At 44.2% G+C, this 23,477-nt stretch overlaps 1 protein-coding gene across 3 annotated transcripts in view; it reads right to left on the reverse strand.

Moving 5' to 3' along the window:
- Positions 1-23,477, reverse strand: part of KSR2 (kinase suppressor of ras 2) — a 411,509-nt gene that overhangs the window by 231,081 nt on the left and 156,951 nt on the right. The gene's annotated exons all lie outside the window — the stretch shown is intronic.

Genomic DNA, 23,477 nt, shown 5'->3' on the forward strand with positions numbered 1-23,477 from the left:
TGGCACCTTGATTTTGCACATCCAGCCTCCAGAACTGTGAGAAAATAAATTTCTGTTTTTTTAAGCCACCAAGTTTGTGGTACTTTGTTTTTTTTTTTTTTTAAGATTTTATTTATTCACTTGAGAGAATGAGCGAGAGAGAGAGCACAAGCAGGGGGAGAGGCAGAGGGAGAGAGAGAAGCAGACTCCGCACTGAGCTGGGAGTCTGATGCGGGCCTCGATCCCAGGACCCTGGGATCATAACCTGAGCCGAAGGCAGATGCTTAACTAACTGAGCCACCCAGGCGCCCCAGGTTTGTGGTACTTTGTTACAACAGCCCTAGGAAACTAACACAGGGAGCTTGGCTAAATAAACCATGGTGTATTCATACAATGAAATAGTATTTTTTTAAGATTTTATTTACTTATTTGAGAGAGAGAGAGAGCACTAGCAGGGGGAGAAGCAGAGGAAGAGGAAGAAGCAGACACCCTGCTGAGCAGGGAGTCCCACACAGGGCTCGATCGCAGGACCCTGAGATCACGACCTGAGCCGAAGGCAGATGCTTAACCGGCTGAGCCACCCAGGTGTCCCAAAATATTTTTAATATAGAATAATAAAGTAATACAAAGGAATGAACTAATACATACAGTATGGATTAATTTGAAAAACATTATGTTGAGGGAAAGAAGCCAGACACAAAAGCATATGTCATAATGCATCATTCTTTTTATATCAAGTTCTGTACGAGATCTAAACTATGTGATAAAGATCAGAACGGTGGTTGCCTTCGAGGCGGGGGAGATGACTGGAGATGAGAGACATGGGGGAGCTTTCCAGAGTGCATGAGAAATGTTCTATGTTGATTGGGGCGGTGGGTACCTGGGGATATCCATTGATCGAAACTCATTTAACTTCAAACCTGTGTTTTTATTTATATAGAAATTAATACTCAATTTTAGAAACCATAAATCAAGAGGCTAAAGGGGTGGGAAAAAATTGGGGAGCATGTGACCCTTTCACAGGAGAAGGGGCAGGAAAGGAGAAGAGAAGGCAAGGGGTCACATGAGAAAAAAGACCAACTGTGGAACACCAGCAACTTTGAACATTTCCAGCAAGTTTTGTCATTTTGTTACACCTGAGCTTGCCACCACGGTTAAATAAACTCACAAATTCTCCATTGGAGGCCAACTTTGCCCAGCTGCTCACAGCAAATTGGCCCAGGCAGACATCCCAGCTGCTGTCCATTAGAACCTGGGATGGAACATTAACTTCTGAGAGGCCCCTCTGGCTCCCATAGAGCCCCTAGATGCCCCATACTTCAGGAGTATTCTTGGAAATCTAAATGGACAACTGAGAAACACCAGAGATGCAGTGCCTGGTGAGGAACCCATGTGCATCCCCAGGGCCGTGAAACACTCCGAGGGGGGATGACAGTCCTGCAGCCCTCACCTCCCCCCCTCCCCCCCGACGGCACCAGGCTTTCATTTCATGCAATGCTGCAGACCTGGCTGGGGGCAAGCTGCAGACGTTACCAGGTAAGGAAGTAGCAGCCAGAGGCCAAAGTCTCCTATGCTGCCCCCACTCACGGCCAAGCCACGCCAGGGGGTCACTGCAAATGTGGGGAGAGGCCAAAATCCTTAACTTTAGCTCCAGATAGTCCAGAGTTCAAGTGCAGAGACTGCTTCTCCCCAGGGATCTATCTGTATGCCATCAATTCCTCATCTGGGAAATGGGAAAAATGTTCCATGGTTTGGTTTAAGGGATGCCTACCTGTCAGGAACTGATGCTCAATAAATACTGGTTTCTTTTTGTGAAATGCAGTCAGGAGCACCCTTGACATGAGGTTATAAATGCCCCATGAATTATATCCCTTGCTTATAAAAGTGTTCCCTGCCAGCCCTTCTTTTTCTATAGCCTTGGCATGTGACAAAACACTTCTATGCACATCGCTGCGTCTGGCCACATAACAGCCCTTTCAAAAGGGTGATGCTGCTTTGCCTCTCCATGGACTTTGGTCCCAGCTGGCTCAGCGAAAGAGCACCCCTCTTGTGCAGATGTGTTAGAGCAGCTCTAGGGAAGGGTCCCCACAAATTCACACTCAGGACGGGGCTTGCCATGTGAGTCGATAAGCACTGCTTGAATACAATGGTGTATTAGTCATGTTCAGAAATTGAATTCCCGGCAAGGACAAATTTGTCAAAAAAGAACAGTAAAGAATGCTTCCTCTGGCATTGGCCAGTAATGCTTCCACATTACTCTGCCTGGCAGGGCTGGAAATGATGAGGCAGGTGTCTTCAGCAGGGCCAATGTCTCTCACCCCCATTCCTGCTTTAAAGGGGCATAGCTGGAAAAGGGCCATCCTGTGCAGCTTCTCTCATATTCACTGTGTAATAGGGAGAGCACTGGCCCAAGAGTCAGAAGGAATGGCCTCCAATGATGCGGGGGGGGGGGGGGGCGGGGGGGTAGAAAAGTCATCTGTCCATCTATCCATCCATCCATCCATCCATCCATCCACCTACCCAACCATCCATCCACCCACCCACTCATCCACTCATCTACCCATCCATCCATGTATCCATCCATCCATCCATCCAAAAAATATTCATTGAGAATTTAACTATGTACCCAATGCTGTATTGAGTAGAGAAGTAAAAGAAATGAGTAAGACAGGGTCTACTTGAAAGAACTCACAGGCTAGGAGAACAATACATACTTAAAACCTGCTGGATGAACAAATGACAGACATGGGCAACTATTGAGACAGCCTACTATACGTATGGTCATGAGTTCAGCCTCTGGGTCAGATTTGTATCACATCTGCCACTTCAGCTAAGGCCAGGAGTCTGCAAACATTTTCTGGAAGGGCCAACTAGTATATCTTTTAGGCTCTCCAGGGTATACAATCTCAGTTGCAATTACTCAGCGTGAAAACAACTGTGGACAATATGTCAATGGATGAGTGCGGCTGTGTTCCAATAAAACTTTATTTACAAACACAGGTGGAGGGCCAGATTGGGACCTCAAGTGGTTGTTTGCCAATCCCTGAGAGAGAGGGCATGACCCTGGGTGAGTTATATAATCTCCTTATCTCTCAGTCGCCTTTACTACATAAGATAGATGGTGATAACAGCTACTTCATAAGGTGATATAAGTTGATACTACACATAAAGCACAGTGCCCATAACATGGTAAGGATGCAATGTTAGCTCTATTATTATTATTATTAATTGCACTATTGTATGATAATGGAAGTGTGCAGACAGAGGCAGAAAGGAGTGCAGGGTCAGCTCCACATGAGGGAAACCAGATGTAACAGTGGGGCCCTGAGCCCCTCTGCATTGACCTGTCAGAACAAGGTGAGAGCCTACCTAACTTCCCCGCAGGGCTGCGTTGCTGTCCAAAATGCTTTCTGAAGACTGAAAAACCCTCAGGTTCTTGCACACAGTGTTTCTGTGACACAAAGGGTGTAAGAAAATGAAGCTGTACCTTCCCAGAGCAAAGAATATGTCTCTTAGACACTCCTCCTCATCTTCCCTGAAAACAAAATGTTTTACGTCTCCACCTCTTGGAGAGTGAAATCCAAGCCGGTGCCAACCTCAGGTCCCATGAGAGGGCATCCACCACAGCTCAACCTCCACCCCAGATACTTCCCAGCCCCGCTCAGTGATGAAAGTCCAAGTAGCTGCTAAAGCTGTGACCGATTCAGCTGACAGACACAGAAGGGCCACCTCCCTAATGGATACTTCATGATCCTAAAGCACGGCCGGGCTAGAAGGAAAGACCCAGTGGCTGTCTCCTGAAAATCATCAAGGACCACTCTAGAGAATGAACCCCGCCGGCTCTCCTGGTAGCTTCCAGAAGCCCAGCCATGGCGGAGGGGCCCCCAGCTGGAGGCCTAGAGAGTTGTTAATATTGTTATTCTTCCTCCATTAATTCAAGTTAATAAATACCTCCAGCCTAAGGGGAGCAGGAGGAGGAAGCGGAGAGCTCATTGCTAGCGACCAGACAGCCCCTGGCCATGCTCATTTCACGTTCATTTCAAATTACAGAGTCCCACTAGGGCCCACAGGAGCCAGAGGCCAGGAGGCCATCGGAGGTGATGCATGTGGGGAAGCGAGCAGCACTAAAGGGGGGTCAAGGGCTCCCTTCTCTGCCACCAGCCACCAGGAACAAGATGGCACGGCCTCCTGTTGACTTCTGCTTACCTGTGTCACCAGAGCCACACTCTCCCGTGTCCTGGAAGGCACACTGCATACATGAAAGAATTAATTAATGGGAAACAGGAAGAAAAGGGCTCAGAGCAACTGGACTGAGGCCTCGAGGCCAAAACGAGCCTCTCTGAAAATGATGCCCAGGAAGTCATGCCCCTCCATGCTGAGAGGCTTTTCCAGAGGTTCCCTACTGCCTATCTCCAGGATAAACTCCAAACTGCCCAAGAGCACTTCCTTAACCCTCCCCTCCCACCCACCCCATGCCAGACACACACACACACACACACACACACACTCACACACACACACACACACACACTCACACACACAAAGTCTAGCCCCCCAGTTTTCAGTTCCCCAACCGGCCCTGGCTCCTAGGCCTTTCCACCTGCTAGTGTTCTGCCTGGACAACTCTCTTCACCTGGTCACCTCCCACTCAATCTCATCTTAGGTCAGGGGTGGGCAAACTACAGCCTGAAGGCCAAATGCAGCCCACTACTAAGTAAAGTTTTATTGGAACACCACCATGCCCATCCACTGGCAAACCACCTATGGCTGCTTTTGCTTTACTACTGCAGAGTTGGGTGAATGCAAGAGAGACCATAGGGCTGCAGAGCCTAATGTATTTACTACCTGAGCCCTTACAAGGAAAGTTTTCCAACCCCTGTCGTAGATGACAATTCCTCCCGGAAGCTGCCTCTAGCTCCCTCGAATGTTTTAGGGGCTCTTCATCTGCGTTCCCTCAGCCCTAGTGTTATTTCCTCTCCCCTAAACCTTTTCCTACTGAATTATACAACTGATGCTTCCATCCTAGACACAGCAATCAAACAACAACAACAACAAAAACCAAAAGGCAGCTAAATCAGCCAGGAAGAAGTCAAATTTTCACTATCTGCAGATGACCTGATACTCTATATAGAAAACCCAAAAAACTCCACAAAAAAAAAAAAACTGCTAGAACTGATCAATGAATTCAGTAAAGTCACAGGATACAAAACCAGTGTACAGAAATCTGTTGCATTTCTATACATCAATAATGAAGCAGCAGAAAGAAAAATTAAGGAATCAATCCCGTTTACAACTGCCGCAAAAACAGTAAGGTACCTAGGAGTAAACCTAACCCAAAAGGTGAAAGACCTGTACCCAGAAAACCATAAAACACTGATGAAAGAAATTGAAGATGACACAAAGAAATGGAAAGACATTCCATGTTCCTGGATTGGAAGAAGAAATATTGTTAAAATGTCTACTGGTGCAGCCACTCTGGAAAACAGTACGGAGGTTCCTCAAAAAGTTAAAAATAGAGATACCCTATGACCCAGCAATCACACTACTAGGCAGGTATCCATAGAATACAAAAATAGTGATTCAAAGGGGCACATGCACCCCAATATTTATAGCAGCAAAGTCCACAATAGCCAAACTATGGAAAGAGCCCAGATGTCCATCGAGAGAGGAATGGATAAAGAAGATGTGGTGTATCTATACAATGGAATATTACTCAGCCATCAAAAAGAATGAAATCTTGCCATTTGCAATGCCATGGATGGAACTAGAGGGTATTACGCTAAGTAGAAAAAGTCAGAGAAAGACAAATACCATATAATTTCACTCATATGTAGAATTTAAGAAACAAAACAGATGAACATAGGGGAAGGGAAGGAAAAATAAAAATAAGATGAAAACAGAGAAGGAGGCAAACTATAAGAGACTCTTAACTCTAGGGAACAAACTGAGGGTTGCTGGAGGGGATGGGGTGGGGGAGGGGTAACTGGGTGATGGGCATTAAGGAGGCCACTTGAAGTAATGAGCACTGGGTGTTATATGCAACTGATGAATTACTAAATCCTACCCCTGAAACTAATATATGTTAAATAAGTTGAATTTAAAATAAAAAATAATAAAATAGATAAAATAAAATGTCTATACTACCCAAAGTGATCTATACATTTAATGCAATCCCTATCAAAATACCACCAGCATTTCTCACAGAGCTAGAACAAACAATTCTAAAATTTGTATGGAACCACAAAAGACCTTGAACAGCCAAAGCCATCTTGAAAAAGCAAAACAAAGCTGGAGGCATCACAACTCCAGACTTCAAGTTATATTACAAAGCTGTAGGGTTCAAAACAATATGACACTGGCACAAAAACAGACACATAGATCAGTGGAACAGAATAGAAAACCCAGAAATGAACCCACAACTGCATGGTCAACTAATCTTTGACAAAGCAGGAAAAAATAGCCAGTAGGGAAAGACAGTCTCTTCAACAAATGGTGCTGGGAAAACTGGACAGCAATATGCAAAAGAATGAAACTGGACCATTTCCTTACACCATACACAGAAATAAATTCAAAGTGGATTAAAGACCTAAATGTGGGACTTGAAACCATAAGAATCCTAGAGGAGAACACAGGCAGTAACCTCTTGATATTGGTCGTAGCGACTTCTTTCTAGATCTGTCTCCTGAGGCAAGGGAACAAAAGCAAAAATAAACTGTTGGGACTACCTCAAAGTAAAAACTAAAAGGCAACCTTCGGAATGGAAGAAGATATTTGCAAATGACACATCTGATAAAGGGTTAGTATCCAAAATATAAAGAACTTATAAAACTCAACACCCAAAAAATGAATAATCCCATGGGCAGAAGATATGAGTAGACATTTTTCCAAAGACAACATACAGACACATGAAAAGATGCTCAACATCACTTACCATCAGGGAAATGCCAATCAAACCAACAATAAGATATCACCTCACACCTGGCAGGGTGGCTAAACTCAGTAACACAGGAAACAACAGGTGTTGGCAAGGTTGTGGAGAAAGGGGAACCCTCTTGCACTGTTGGTAGGAATGCAAATTGGTGCAGCCACTGTGGAAAACAGTATGGAGTTTCCTCAAAAAGTTAAAACAGAATTACCCTACAATCCAGCAATTGCACTACTGGGTATTTACCCAAAGAATACAAAATACTAATTCAAAGGGATAAGGCATTCTGATGTTTGGCAGCATTATCTACAACAGCCAAATTATGGAAACAGCCCAAGTATCCATCGACCGATGAATGGATAAAGAAGATGTGGTATATGTATACAATGGAATATTACTCAGCCATAAAAAAGAATGAAATCTTGCCATTTGCAACCATGTGGATGGATCTAGAGATATAATGCCAAGCAAAATACATCCATCAGAGAAAGAAAAACGCCGTATGATTTCACTCACATATGGGATTTAAGAAACAAAACAAGCATGGGGGAGAAAAAGAGAGAGGCAAATCAAGAAAGACTTTTAGCTATAGAGAATGAACTGATGGTTACCCGGGGGCGGTGGGGGTGTGTGTGTGTGAAATAGATCATGGGGATTAAGGAGGGCATTTGTCATGATGAGCACCAGGGAATGTTTGGAAGTGATAAATCTCTAACTTGTATACCTGAAACTAATATTACACTGTGTGTTAATTAACTGGAATTTAATTAAAAACTTAAAAATAAATAAATAATAAATAAATTGATCCTTCCAGTCTGTCTCCTCTAAACCCTGAGCTCCGTGAGGGGAAGGCTGGGTTTTTTTTTTTTTTTTTTTTACAACTCTGGCACCCCAGATCTCTGATACATCAAAAGCCCTGAAAAATAAGTTTGCAGAATGAAAGAATGAGCAAGCGAGTAAGGGTTCCGCTGCAGCGTTAAAGAACCCAATGACCCCACTAAAGAGAGTACAACTAATGCACGCTGTCGATGCCCTGATATGGACACCGCACAGCAGCAGTATTTCTTTGAGAGGAACGGAGAAAAGGGGAAGGCTCAAGCATTAGTCCTGTCCAAAGAACAAAAAAAGGCCCCAAAGTATCTCCTGGGGGACTGTTTCCAGAGCAACACGAGGGGGAAGTGGGGAAAGGCTCACTAACAGGTGGGGCGTGGACTATTATTCCAAGTTGGGAACCCAACTCTAAATCCCACCGTTGCTGCCAAGGTAGCCCCACTGGTCCTCTGCATCCTGCTCAACACACATTACTATTTTAGTCTGCTAACTAATCGCTCTTTTCTGCTCAGTTGTAACCTCCTGGAAAGTAGGGGTCATTTGCTCACCAGGGAATCCCTGCAGGACTTGGCACCATGTAGGCAAAAACGAATGACCCATGAATGAAGGAATGAATGAATGAAATAAAACTCAATCATCAAAGCCTCCCATCTGGCTTATAATGGTACAGAGTTACAGGTGGGGCCAGATTTCACTCTGGGATGGACAAAGGACTGGCCCCTGACCCAATAAGGAACATAGAAGAGCCCTGTTTAATAGGGTGGTCATGACTGTTCCGTGGCTACCTTCCAACTGGCATGCTGAGGCTACACACTTGGCCTTAAATAGCTTCTCCATCATGGCCTCTAGGTTCTGGAGGCATTTCTGTGGTCTCAGCTGTCCCCAGCCTTGCTCCCAACCTCTGCCTTGGCTTTCAAAGGTCTCACTGACTGCCTACCTCGGTGCAACCACTCCATGTGATGCTGGTGTCATGCCCCCAGACAGGCCCCCCATTATCTTAAATCAAAGTGCTGGGCAGCTGCCCTCAGGTTGCTATCCAGGAGCCAAAGCACAGTGGAGAAGGTGACCCTGGGAGGAATTTGTATGTCTCCCCATTTATCACACTAAAAGGCTACATTTCAAATTCCATCAATGAGGTCAAATATCAAGATAGAGCGCGGTGCCTTCTCTTTCCAGAAATGGCACCACCCTGTGGAGCGAGTAGATTTGGGGCATTTAATTTGGCAACCAAGTGACATTCCCTCCCGGAAGGCTGGCGCCTGCAAGAGCAGAGCAAAGGGAGGGAAGCAGGAAAAGCGAAAAACTCAACATGATTACCACAAGGATAGATAGAAAGAAACCATAAATTTTACTTGATGAATGAAGTCTCTCGGGAAACCCTGCAGCGTCCTGTACGCGAGATGGGTGCTTATACCTAGGCACCTCAAACCCGAATCTAAGTCTCACATTTTTCCTTTTATCAGGGTAATAACAATCACTATAATTATGCGTTCAAGATACCAGCCCTATGCAAACTGTAGCATTTCACTTGTGAAGCATTCTGCGGTTTGCATAAACAACAGGCCTGTAGCATCATGCTGCTGGATGATTTGGGGAACGTGCATCTATGAGATAATCACAGTGCCATAAAACCACAGGGTGCCCTAAATAGTAGCTACAAAAATATGTTTACCAGCTTAAGGATGACCCTCTCCCTCCGGTTCTTTCTTACCTCTAGCTTAGTTTCACATTCTAAGTCACCTCCCCATCAAGAGAAGAACCATTTGTCCTAACCTATAGAATGAGGACTCTGGGAAAAGACAAGAAATCAGTATTCATCAAACATTCCACTTTTGATGGACTGATAGCAACTTTCCCAGAATGTTGTCTTGAGAAGCATTCTGAACTCATACCGGGGTCTGCGAGAAAATGCCTGCCCTTGGGACTGGATGGGGAACGGCCAGCCTTAGACTTAGCAGATACACCAACCTTCCCTTTGGCCATTTGACCATAGTTGAACCAGGTCGAAATGGGTACTGAAATGTCTCCCCCGCCTCTGTACCCAGCCAACTCAAATACATCCCCATGAGGTCCCATTAAAATTTCACTTACTCACTTCTGCATGCCTTGGCATTGTTTCCTTCTACTCAGCAAAAATAAACACCCCCTTGTTCAAACATGTAAAGTGATCAAATGTGTAAATTATACATCTGCTTCTATTCTGGTACTTCCGATGCTGACCAGGGGGATCTGCCTCCACATTCATCACCATATCCCTATTCTTACCCCAGTGCCTGGTCCACAGTAGGGGCCTGGCAAATATTTGTTGGATTCATGTTCCATGTGAACAAATTCCATCATCTTCATCTCACCCCGAGAGTTTTAAAAACAATAAGGGGTATGGATATGTTTCCACAAAGGGGAGATTTCCAACAAGCTCATTGCAGAGTAGGAGGGCTCTCCCCTTCTAAGAACCAGGCTCCGCAGCTCAGAGGGAGGCATGGAAATTAACAAAGTGGAGAACCATAGGAGAAGCTTCACACCTCACCTGTAATGCAAACTCTTCCATCCACTACAACTCTTCCTCCTACCTCTGTGAACTTGTGTGTTTCATCCACTTTTGAAAGTTAAATCTGACCTTTTGTGGTAGGAAGATAACTTTGAGGTGGTACTTCCCAAACTTTATTCATGGTCTGAACTGCTTTCCAAAGCTCTGCCATATCAAAGTACCACCTTATTTACTTACTGGTTCTTTAAACTGATTATTATTATTATTATTATTATTATTATTTGCTAGTCTCTTAAGCACCAACTTCTAATAAATCCTGGATCTGATGTGTCAGCCACACTTTTTTTGAATAGCACTTAAATGCTGACATAATTTGAAAGGTTTCATGTTGTCCCATGTGCCTCCTAAAGTCATCTGGCCTGCCTCAGGGCTTGCAGTCCCGGAGTGTCCAAATCATGGCCCTAACGGATTTCTCCACAAACACAGATCAACAACATAGTAAAGCTGTGCCCTCTCCAGGGCTGTCCTCACCAGGGATTCAAACCCAAGTGTCTCTTGGGCAGAAGTCAACACTATCCGAGAAGCAGTAGGGTGCAGCAGTTACGGGATTTGGAGTCAGGGTTGCATCTGAACTCTGGCTCCCACTTAGTGGCTGCGACCCGAAGCAATTTCTCCATGTTCTCTGAGCCTCAGTCTCTCTGTGTGTAATATGGGGATAAAGACAACACCCACCTCACATGGGGTGCTATGGGAATTAAACAAGAAAATGTCTGAGGCATCACGGGCACTCACTAAATCACCGATGCTGATACTATTATTATTATTTAAAGATTTATTTATTTATTTTAGAGAAAGAACATCGGCGTGTGAGTGGGGGGAAGGGCAGAGGGAGAGGGAGAATCCTCAAGCAGACTCCCCGCTCAGCGCGGAGCCCAACGTGGGCTCGATCCCAGGACCCTGAGATCATGATCTCAGCTGAAATCAAGAGTCAGACACTCAACTGATGAGCCACCCAAGTGACCTGGATGCTGATATTATTATCAATACCCATTCATTTAACAAATGCATACAAAGTGTCCGTTGAATTCTCACTAAGAAACTAGTGCTGAGAAAGACTGGCAGGACCCTGACAAAGGTAAGAGTGGTGGTGAAGACATTCTAGGGAATAAGACAGATGGACAACAACTGTAGGAGGCAGCTGGAGATCAGGCAAGGTGAACCATGGGGAGCCACCATCGGGGAGCTGGGAGCTGACATAAGCCCCCATCCCTGACCAGGGCACAGGATCAGGGAAGAGTCCCAGGAGGGAGTTTCGGCACATGGTTAGACTGCCATACTTGGGATTTGACTATTTAATAGAACCTGGCACAACCCAGCCCAGATGATAATAATGAAAGTGATAAACAAGGATAAGAAAGACAATAATATTAGCTCAGTGCAGATGACCTCCCAGCAGGCTGGACCTCAGCCACCTTCCCTCTGGGCAGCTCCTCTAGAAGAACCCCTGGTCTTGTCATCCATCTAGGATAAAGAGAAAGTAGTAAGGAGAGAAGGAAATCACTTTCCCCCTGTGGCTCTGAATACTTACCTGATGGTCAAAAGCAAAAGGCAAACAGGTGGCAACACCAGCCTTCTAAGACCATCTGATTTCATAGACTCTAGAAAAATCCACTAGGACCAAAATGTCTGCCCCAACCCCAGTCTTAGTGCCTGAGCCTTCCTTTGATCCTTGAAAGTGCTGCAATCTCAAAGAGATCCTCCCTCCCCCAAAATACAATTTTAATGTATTAAATAAATACACTGGCCCTGTAATTCCACTTTGAAGGATGCCTCTTAGAGAAACTCTTATACCTATGCACAAAGAAATACGTACAGGAATTTCTACTGCAACTCCACAGTTACAATAGTAAAGGCGGGGAAGCAACCAAGATGTCCATCAAAAGGAGAAACGTGCCATAAACAAAGGCACGTCCATACAATGGAATATTATACAGCAGATGAAAGTAAATGACTAGAAACTATGTGTGTATCACCATGAATAGATTCCAAAAATGCTGAGTGAAGAAAAGCAAGTAACAATGATATATCCATATTTATATACCAGTTATGAGAAAAGTTTAAAGCTTACAAAACAACACCTACCCATACACAGGAAGAACATCCTCTGAAGTGGGTTTGTAGCTACCTCTGGGAAGAAGTAGCAGAAATGGGGGTGAGTTTTCAGGGGGATCTTCAACCTCACCTGTTAGTTGTTGTTGTTGGGGAAAAAACAGCAAAGCAAATAGGAAAAAACGTTCACATGCATTCATTCTGAGTAGCGGGACCTAAATGTCCATTCTATTAGTGATTGCATTTTTCTATATACTTTACAATTTCTCAGAAAATTACACCCCTCAGGGGACAACCCCTGAGGACTATTACTGTGAAGTAAGGGTCTGGGAACCAGAAAAGAAGAGATACTGCATGCCTTTGTGATAGCCAGCTGTGTTCTGGCAGAGCCTGCCTGCCCACTGCTACTAGAAAAAGATCAGGAGGTCTGAGGTTCTGTCAAGGGTTAGCACAGCATCATAATAGCAGTGATATTAATAAGAGCCAATGCTTACTTTGCACAATGCTAAGCTCTTTACAAATAGTATCTTATACATGAAAAAAAGAGAGAACACCTGCCTTCAGATAGAGATTCCACATCTTCTTGTGCCAGAAAATAAGGCAATGCTCAAAGAAAGACAAGAACATGTCTAAAGGATGCAGGAACCAGCTTGAAGGGGCTTCTGCTGGCCAGATGGAAGACAACTGAGCATCAGAATAAACAGAGACAGTAAAGGACTATAACTTACTGAACTAAGTAGGAATCCATGAGGCCACATGGATATAAACAAAGAAAGAAGGGGAAGTTTTTCCTTCTCAGTAGAAAGCCGACCAGCAAATATGGAAGAAATGATGGAATTAGAAATGACCATTTGGAAACCATCACAATAATACTTGATTCAGGCAAGAATCATCAGTGGATGTTAAAATCAGTGGTGGAATTTTGAGTAACAAAATATTTACATGGTTTCCAAGTATCTCCCCATTAGATACATACTAACCTCAATGGGTAAAATAGTTAACTATACAGTACAGAAATGGGCAGACACCACCTCCACCAAATGATCATAATTAGCAATACCAGTAATTCAAATCAACATGTATTTCCTGCTCTGATCACTTCTCTGCTAAAATTGTATAACCTGAATCTAATCATAAAGAAACATCAGACAAACCCAAATTGAGAGATGGTCTATAAAATAGAGCATGTCCCAGGGGCACTTCCTCATCAAAGGAAACTAAGGGGTCATGATAACGTGATTCGCCACATGATCTGCATTTTTCTTTTGCTCTGGGACAATTGAAACCTGAATAAAGTTACACAACTAGGAAGTGGTGAAGTCAGGATGCAAACCCAGGCCATCTGGCTCCAGAGTCCACGCCCTTACCCGTCCCATCCTCCAGTGTCCCCATGGACTTTGGGTGAGAATGAGCTGCAAGTCTGGTGCTTAGTCTGAATGAGCTTGGACAAAGCATGTTCCCTCTTAGAGCCTATTTCCTCACTTGCAAAATGGGATTAAATAAAATAAACCATGCAAAGTACCAGTATACAATAAGTGTTCAATAAGTGATGGCCATCATGCATATTATTAGAATTATCATTCAATCAACAAACCTTTCATTTAGTGGAAATGTATTGTGTACCGAGCTTAATGCAACCACATTAATGATGACCTGTTTTAGTTTGGGTCCCCTCAAAATCAGACCCTAAGAGAAATTTTGGGGTGCAAGCAGTATATTTGGGAGGTGATCCCAGGAAGTATGATGAAGTGGAGAGGCGAGGCAGGAAAGGAAGGAAAGCCCAGAAAGGATGCGATACGAGGGATGGGGTGGGGGTGCGGGTTGCGCCATCATGGGGCTGACCCCATGGGGCTCGGTCCCTCTGGGGACCCCCCAGGAAAGTGTATAGAACAGGAGACAGAGGCAGGTTCCAGAGAGGTAAAACTTCTCCACATATAATCAGATCAAATCTCACTGGAATAATATCTTCAGTTATTCCTTGTAAATAACAAGGTACTTCTGATGAAATACTGTGTTACCCAGCTCACAGCACACCTGACCACAACAGTTTCTGACAAAATAAGCACACTGCTGAGCTAATTTTTCATGCTGGAACTTCAGAGCTGCTATGTCAGTAGGAATGTGGTGATGAACGATGTCTCACTGGTGTTTTTATAAGCCTCTGGGGCAAATACAAGGAGATGGTTTTGATGCTATTTAGAAAGCCAGACTTATTTTAAATGGGTCTCTTTGGACACATCATAGGACTGACAGATTCAGCAGCTGGAGGGGAAGGATGAGGTCTCAGTGAGCGTAGAAGCCTATTCTTGCTCTAGACCTAGGAAAGTGGGCCTGGAATCTGGGAGAGGGGGCACTAGGTCAATAGCTGGCCAGGAAGATGGGGCTGTGGATAAAATTTTCTTATGCAAAATAGTAACACTACTTTAAAAAAAATCGATAAGCATAGATTTTACTGGAAATATTTAAAAATTATATTATATATAATATACATATTATATAGTAGTATATAGATTACAAAAGATCTCATTAAAGACCTCACCAATTCAAAATAAGAAACTCAGTGTGAATTGGTGACAAATCCACCTTAGAAGATTTTTAAGGAGGGGCTCCTGGGTGGCTCAGTTGGTTAAGCGGCTGCCTTCGGCTCAGGTCATCATCCTGGAGTCCCGGGATCGAGTCCCTCATCGGGCTCCCTGCTCGGCGGGGAGCCTGCTTCTCCTTCTCACCCTCCTCCCTCTCATGCTCTCTGTCTCTCATTCTCTCTCTCAAATAAATAAATAAAATCTTAAAAAAAAAAAAAAGATTTTTAAAGAGAAGCTATGGAAAAGAGTGAACACCACTTTTCGTCTTCTGCAAATGGGAATTTGACCTTGGCCTGATTCTCTAGGTCTGATCCTCTGAGCACCCCTAAAGTGGAAACATCAACTGTTTTAGCAGACTGCATTGCTCGTGGCAGAACTGCCTCTGGTTGGCAGATTGCATATGGACTGGAGTTCTCACCATGAAATTGAAATACCTCAGGAGGGATCCACAGCCTTGGGGACCCTTGAGCTGCATGACTGTTATAACTACGCATGTCCCCTGCAGGGCCCCTGGGAGCTACGTGGACGGAGCTGCTACAAGAGCAACTGTGCCCTAAGTCCGGATGGCTCCCACACCTCCTTAGCATGGGTCTCATCACCTTGCTCTTGAAATGCCACTTGGAGGTAGGGGGCAAGGAAGAGTAGCCCCTGAGGACCCACAGAAAAGATACCTGAGGGTACCCCATATCCTCCAAGTCAATCTAATACCAAGTGTGACCTAAAGTAATCTTATGTGTCTGAATGCTTAATTAGACCTAAAAGGACCCCTTGCGTGAGCATGGCAGAAGCCTTCCTTTTTATTTTTTATTTTTATTTATTTATTTTTAAAGATTTTATTTATTCATCTGAGACACAGAGATACAGAGAGAGAGAAAGCATGAGCAGGGAGAGAGGCAGAGGGAGAGGGAGAAGCAGGCTCCTTGCTGAGCCAGGAGCCCGATGTGGGACTCGATCCCAGGACTCTGGGATCATGACCTGAGCCGAAGGCAGACGCTTAACCATCTGAGCCACCCAGGCGTCCCAGAAGCCTTCCTTTTTAATGAATATACTATTCTATACAAACTAATCACTCCACTCGTGCCCTTACAAATCCATTAGAGTTTGTTGTAATAATCAGCACAATGATCTATAGGTATGTGTCAGTGAGTATCAGGGCTTGTAATTAGTTTTCTAAGACAAACAAAAAGATCCCTCCTGAAATCTTAAGTGCTTAATTAAGCTGTTGAGCAAAGCCTGTTCATACTAGCTACAAATGATAGAGCCCAGGCCATGGACAGATTCTGAATTCGCTGGAACCAGAATGAGGATGAGTGTGGGTCTCCTTCAGCCTGGTTGCCTTGCTCGCCGGCCACCTGAAGTTTTTCACATGCTCCCCCAGAAGAGCAGGGCTGCAACGTGTCATACCTAAACAACACAGAGGTCTGAGAGCAGAGGCGTGCACAAAGGCACCTTCCAGGTGTGCTTCGGGAAAACAGAAGAATTTCTAAAAGCGATAAAGTGGGAGAAGGTCGTAAATGGAATATTCATGTTTATGCAGGACTGACAAAGTCACGTCACATTAGTAAATGTATAGAGTATGGTTCTGATTATGAAGAAAGTAAACTAAATATATTATATATGCCCTATGCAAGGATTCCCAGCAAAGGATTCCTGCAGTTCTAGCCTCTCTCTATTGCAAGGGGAAGGGAGACCTTGACCTTGTATGGCCTACACTTTATATTGCCTGTATTTTCAAAATAAAGATGTGTCTAGAAACGACTTCTGTAATGAAAACAAAATTGTAATTGAAAATCACCTTTAAAAAAGATTTGCAAAAAAGGGAAGGGGTTCACAATGAAATTCCTCTTGAATACTGAGCTTCTCCCATGCATTTAAAATGGGATCCATGGGGCACCTGGTGGCTCAGTCGTTAAGCGGCTGCCTTCGGCTCAGGTCATGATCCCAGGGTTCTGGGATCGAGCCCTGCATCGGGCTCCCTGTTCGGCAGGAAGCCTGCTTCTCCCTCTCCCACTCCCACTCCCCCTGCTTGTGTTCCCTCTCTCACTGTCTCTTTCTCTCTCTCTGTCAAATAAATAAATAAAATCTTTTAAAAATAAATAAATAAGCAAGTAAATAAACAAAATGGGATCCGTTTTCAGAAATCCAGCTTACCCTTTTGGATGCTCTGACAAGAGAAAGCAGGTGATTTGTGTCACAGGAGGGCAGACAGACGGATGAATGTGAAGACGTACCACTCCTAATGCACCTAAGAATTGTTAGGTTTTTCCTTTTTCCAATACGATGGCCATGGGATCCCTGGACTGAAGGTGAGGTGACCAGAATCCCTGGGATTGCATGGACTTAATTTTCCAAATGGCTGAAAGTAAGGAATCAATGCCAACGGATCCATGTAAGTGTGGCCCCAGAGCCAGAGGGAGAAAACTGGTAAGAACACTGGGGAGACTCTTGATAACCCCCAGTGTCTAAGTCTAACTGTATCTACAGGATTATATCCACAGAGCCATGTCAGTGTTTTTCAATCTTTTTTTGAGTATGATCCTTTAAGGAAACATTTTGGATTTTTGTCCTAATTGTCACCCCTAATGAAATTTTGATACCACAAACATACCATATGTCTGTTTATGTAAGTGGCTCTTTGGAGGGCCACAAACTATTGTAGTATCAGGTTGGGGGTTTTTCTGTTTTTAGTTTTTTGGGTTTTTTGCCTTCCTCCACCAGGAACTGATTTTGGTCCCCTGGGGATGATTTCAGCTCTGTTGAAGAAACACTCTGTATGTTTATGTCATGTGTATATACATTCTATACAAACACATACACATACATACACAGAAAACAAAGGACCGGCATATACTTTCCCCTTTCTTCATCAATTTCCTGTGTTGTCTCAATTTCCACAATAATCACGTGTTACTTTTAGCCGGGGGGGGGGGGGGCGGAGTCTTTCCCCCCACGTGTATATATGTGCGTATATGTGTGTGTGTGAATAATGCCATGTAAGTAAAACCACACACTTAAATGTAAAAAAAAAAAAAAAAAAAAGGAAAGGAAAAGAAGAAAGTAAATAGGACTTTGAGAATGAATACTAGGCAGAAAAAATGGTTTTGACTAAGATCAGTCATAGCAGTTCTGGTATTTTCCAGCATACCAAGGCTCCCAATGGAGGTGAGAGATGGGTTATGGCTAATATTTTCTTTTCTTGCCATGCTTTCTTCTAGAAATGCCTGTGGTATACTATTAGGGACAGGCTTGGAACCCAAACAGACCATCTGATACACACCACCATGGATATGCCGAGGGTAAAGGATCTAAAACCTAGCCTTCCTCCAGCCTGAAACCTACGAGGGTGTTGGGGCTTGAAAACTCACAAGAATCAATGGTCTTGAGAGACTCAGATCTGTTCAGAAAGTCCTGTGACTTCTGAAACTCTGCTTTATCCATTAAAGGGCAATAAAGGTAGACTTAGGACAGCCAAGTTGGCAACAAAGAACCAGGCCCAGCAAGGGTACAGGGTTGAAAAAGAGAAGAAACCGGACATGAAACAGACTAATGAAACCAGAATGAGGTGAGTAATTCAGGATAAAGGGCTGGCTTCTCAAACCTTCTCACCTAATCCCTGATGGGGTTTCTTCTAGCATCAAAGCCGTCCAGAGTAGAAAGAGCCGCCAGAGTAAGAATAACACACACACACACACACACACACACACACACACACACACACACACACACACAAATATATGTGTGTGCGTGTGTGTGTTTCATAAAACAACTCTAATAGTTAGCCTCACTACATGTAATACATCCCAATATCTAGCCGAGGCTATTCTATTTCATTTCCTTAATGCTGGTTGCAGCTCATTAAAATGGTGCCGCCATCCACAAATGGCTCATGACCACGGATTCAATAGCACACACGTATTCAACCCCTCTGGTTCACAGATGAGGAAACTAAGACTCGGATTAAACCCAAGGTCACAAGGCTACTCCCTTGCAGAACCAGGACTAGCTCAGACCAAGGCAAATGTTGGCTGTTCTCAGTCTACTTACTGGAACTCAACTCAACTAATGTGTCTCTGAAAACCCTTCCCTAATTCGGTTGAATTTCTTCCCCTGCTTCCCCTGCCCATACAGCCCAAAGTGCCATTGTCTCTGTCATGGATTTTTTTTTTAATTCCCAAAGGCCAGGTACCCTAAAATCCCTGTGGATCTAATGACTGAGTCCAAGGCCAAGTGGTCACACTGCATCTCTACATCATGAACCTGACCACTCTGCTGCTTCCATGCCATGAATCTCAGCATCCTGTGAAGTGAGCCAGGAGAAGTACCTTCTTCAAGGAAGTGGTGAACTTGCTAAATTGGACAGAAGAACCCTGATGGACAAAGCTGAACTTGGCCTAAATCCTGATAGACAATTTCTAAAACAGCTGATGGTAGACGAGTCGATTTGGAAGGCCTTGAAAAAGTAGGTGATTCAACCCTATCCAGACAAAGTAAATCCCTCAGGGGTCTGGGGAAAGGCTCACATTTAAAGTGTAATACTGGCATAAAAATAGACACATAGGCCGATGGAACAGAATCAAAGGCCCAGAAATAAACCCAAGTATATGTGGTCAACTAATATTTGACAAGGGAGCCAAGAACACTCAAAGAGGAAGGATAATGTCTTCAATAAATGGCATTGGATAACTGAATATTCACAAGCAAAAGAACAGAACTGGATCCCTACCTTATACCATTTACAAAAATTAACTCAAAATGAATTAAAGAGTTAAACATAAGTCCTGAAAGCATAACTCTGAGAAGAAACCATAGGGGAAAAGCTCCTTGGTGACTTCTTTGGATATGATAACCAGAAGTACAAGCAACAGAAGCAAAAATCAACAGATGGAACGATACCAAACTAAAAAGCTTCCGCACAGCAGAAAAGAAAAGAAAAAGCAACCTATGGAGCGGGAGAAAATATTTGCCAATCTGATAAGGCATTAATATCCAAATTATATAAGAAACTCTTACAACTCAATAGCAAAAAGTCATCATCATCTGATTTTTAAATGGGCAGAGAACCTGAATAGACATTTTTTCCAAAGAAGACATACACATGGCCAACAGATCCATGAAAAGCTGCTCAACATCACTCATCATCAGGGACATGCAAATCAAAACCACAATGAGACAACACCTCACTCCTATTAGAATGGGTATTATCAAAAAGACAAGAGATGATAAGTTCTGGTAGGGATGTGAAGAAAAGGGAACCCTCGTGCACCACCGGTGGGAATGTAAATTGGTGCAACAACTATGGAAAACAGTATGGAGGTTCCTCAAAAAAATTAAAATAGAACTACCCTATGATCTAGCCATTCTACTTCTGGGTATAGATACAGAGGAGATGAAATTGTCATCTGGAAGAGACATCTGCACCCGCTTGTTCATTGCAGCATTATTCATAGTACCCAGCACACGGAAGCAACCTAAGCGTCTGTCGACAGATGAATGGATAAAGAAAATGTTACACACACACTTACACACACAATGGAATATTATTCAGCCATAAAAAGGAAGGAAATCTTGCCATTTGCAACAACATGGATGGACCTTGAGGGGCATTATGCTGAGTGAAATCGGTCAGACAGAGAAAGACAAATACCGCATGATCTCACTTATATGTAGAATCTAAAAACATCAAACAGAAACAGAGAATCAAAGGTGGTTGCCTGGGGTTGGGGGCTGAGGGAAATGGGGAGATGTGGGCTAAAAGATGAAAAGTTCTAGTTATAAGATGAATAAGTTTTGGGGATCTAGTGCCCAGCCTAGTGACTATAGTTAACAATACCGTATTACATACTTGGAAGTTGCTAAGAGAATAAATCTTAAATATGCTCACCACAAAAAAAAATCCTGTGAGGTGATGGAGGTGTTAACTAACCTTATCGTGGTAATCATTTTGCAATACCTCTGTGTGTTAAATCATCATCTTGCACACCTTAAATGTACATAATATTATATGTCGATAAAGCTAGAGAAAGCCCCTAAAGGTCGGCCTCTCTCACTTCACCCCTTCCTTATAGAGCAAAGATCATGTGTCCATAGAGCCTTCTTTCAAGTTCCACAACTCCTGGGGGTCAGCACAGGGAGGGGTGAGGGAGATGCGCAGTTGGGAGAAACCACAGCCTCAGACCATGAGTGACCATCATATGTGATCATGCCTTCCACCTTGAAGACCTTCCCGGTGCCTTATAAGGGAGAATCATTCTCTATAGCACGGCTTCTGACAGAGCAAACTACAGCCTGGGGCACCAAACTCAGCCAGGCCCCTATTTTTTTTTTTTTTTTTACAAATAAAGTTTTATTGGAACATTGCCATGTCCATTCATTTACCTGTTGTCCACGGCTGCTTCTGCTCCATTGGGAGAGGTGCAGACCACATGGCCCACCAAACCTAAAATATTCACTATCTGGCCCTCTACAGAAAAAGTTTGCCAACCCCTAGCTTTCCTAACTCTTTGTTGCTGTTGTTGTAAATGTGGGTACCTCATGTAAGTGAATTCATACATAAGTGGATCCTTTTGTGATTGGCTTCTTCTACTTGGCATACTGGTTTTGAGATTCATCCACGTTGAAGCCTGTGTCAGAATTTCATTTCTGTTGACGGGTGAATAATATCTCACTGGCTAGAGTGGGCACATTGTGTTTACCCTTCCATCCGCCGACGGACACTTGGGCTGTTTCCACTTTGGAGCTGCTGTGAAGAGTTCTGCCTCCTAATTCTTGAGTCTCCTCCTGCATCACTTGCCTTGGTCCCTCAGCCATAGAGGCCTTCTGTCACCTTCTGTCAATTCCTCAGATGTATGGTGCCCCCTTCTACCTCTCGGCCAGATACTCCCCATGGCCTCCACCTCTACCCCTTCACCCTCTTAACCCCTCCTTAGCCTTCAGTCTAAGCATCACTTCTGGGAACTCTCCAGGACCAGACTCTCCCTAGTTCCCCCACTCACCTCCTTGCCAGCTCAAACTCGATCAGCTCCACCTGGTCATAAGCTCTGATGGTGCCCTGCACTGCATCTTTAGAGCCTCTAACACTGTAATTACTGGACACAATCTTATAATATTTATGTGTGGTTATTTGATTAATGTCAGACTTCACGAGACCAAGGCTACATCTTTGCTTCCCGCTATACCCCCACTGACTAGCCCAGAGCCGAGAACAAACCACATTTCATCAGTTCTAAGACAGACATATTTTTCACATTTATCTCAGGATGCAACTTATAATCAACGTCTTAGATCCACCTGCATAGGATGATGAGAACTCACGAGACACTGGCTCGAACAGTGGAGACCCTTGCAGGGAGGTGTTACTCTGAACCCCCCGAGGGGGTGACTGACGGCAACAGGAGGGGTCAGGTGTGAGTCCCAGTGGGTTCTGGGACCGTGTCGCAAAAGTAACAGATGACAGCCACATGGGCTCTCTATTGCTTGAGACAGGAGGAAGGGAGAAGATCTGAGATTGGGGCAGGCCCCCTGAATCCCTCTGCATACCTGCCCAGGACAGAGAGCCAGCTCTGGATAAATGCCCGAGTCAAAGGTAAATGGGTACAACTACAGGGGTGAGGGTCTGAAAATCCCTGAGAGCTTTTGCAATGTCACAGGAAGCCAAAGTGAAGATCAGGTCCAGCCAGGGCCTCTGCACTTTGTTTCCTGCAGGAGCCTGGGCCAGACACTCTGTCTCTGGCTGGCCTCAGCCCTCCACATGGGCCTTCACGTGCTAGAAATGCAATGGAACTCTCCCCACTGCTCCCCCACACCCTAGCTGCAGGGATCCCAGAGCAGGGGTCCAGGGCTCTGACACACAACAGGTGCAAAACTCAGACTCCTTATTGGTGTCTCCTAGTGAGATTATAAATTATCATTTTATGTTCTATGCCTTAATGGCAATTTTGTTCAAGTGTAAATATTTAAAACATGCTACCCACTTTTGGAGGCCTGTTTAGCATTTCTTCCATTTTCAAAACACTGAGAACCTCAGAAGAATACAAGGGACCCGGGCCACCATCAGCCTCCACTGGGCCCTGCAGAGAGCTTCCCCATCCCTCCTGCAAGCCAATATGTAGCTATAGGTACTGTGTCACCCTCTGCTGGCAGCAAGATGCCCCCAAACCAGAGCCAGGCACACATTGCACCCCACTTTGATGATGTTCCCCCCCGGGCGCCTACACGCCCACCCTAAGCTTCTGTATGAAGTCCTTTGCTCTGATAGTCTAGTTCCCCACTCTCTGACCCACTCCCAACCCCAAGCAGAACCGGACATGCCTTTTCATTATAAACACTAGCATGTTCCCCGAAATGCTGTCCAGTACAGGCCCCACGGGGCCATTGCCCACTTAGAATGCAGGGAGTCTGAATTGAAATGAGCTGAATTCCAAAGCCCTCATAAGGAAAAAAGAATGCAAAATATTTCAGTGTTAATATTTTATATTGATTCTATGTTGCAATGGTAATATCTTTCCATATTGGGTTAAATGACACATATTATAAAAATATCACTCGTTTCTTTTCACTCTCTCTA

The sequence above is a fragment of the Zalophus californianus genome, chromosome 14 (genome assembly GCF_009762305.2).
Source record: "Zalophus californianus isolate mZalCal1 chromosome 14, mZalCal1.pri.v2, whole genome shotgun sequence".
NCBI classification, from domain to species: domain Eukaryota; kingdom Metazoa; phylum Chordata; class Mammalia; order Carnivora; family Otariidae; genus Zalophus; species Zalophus californianus.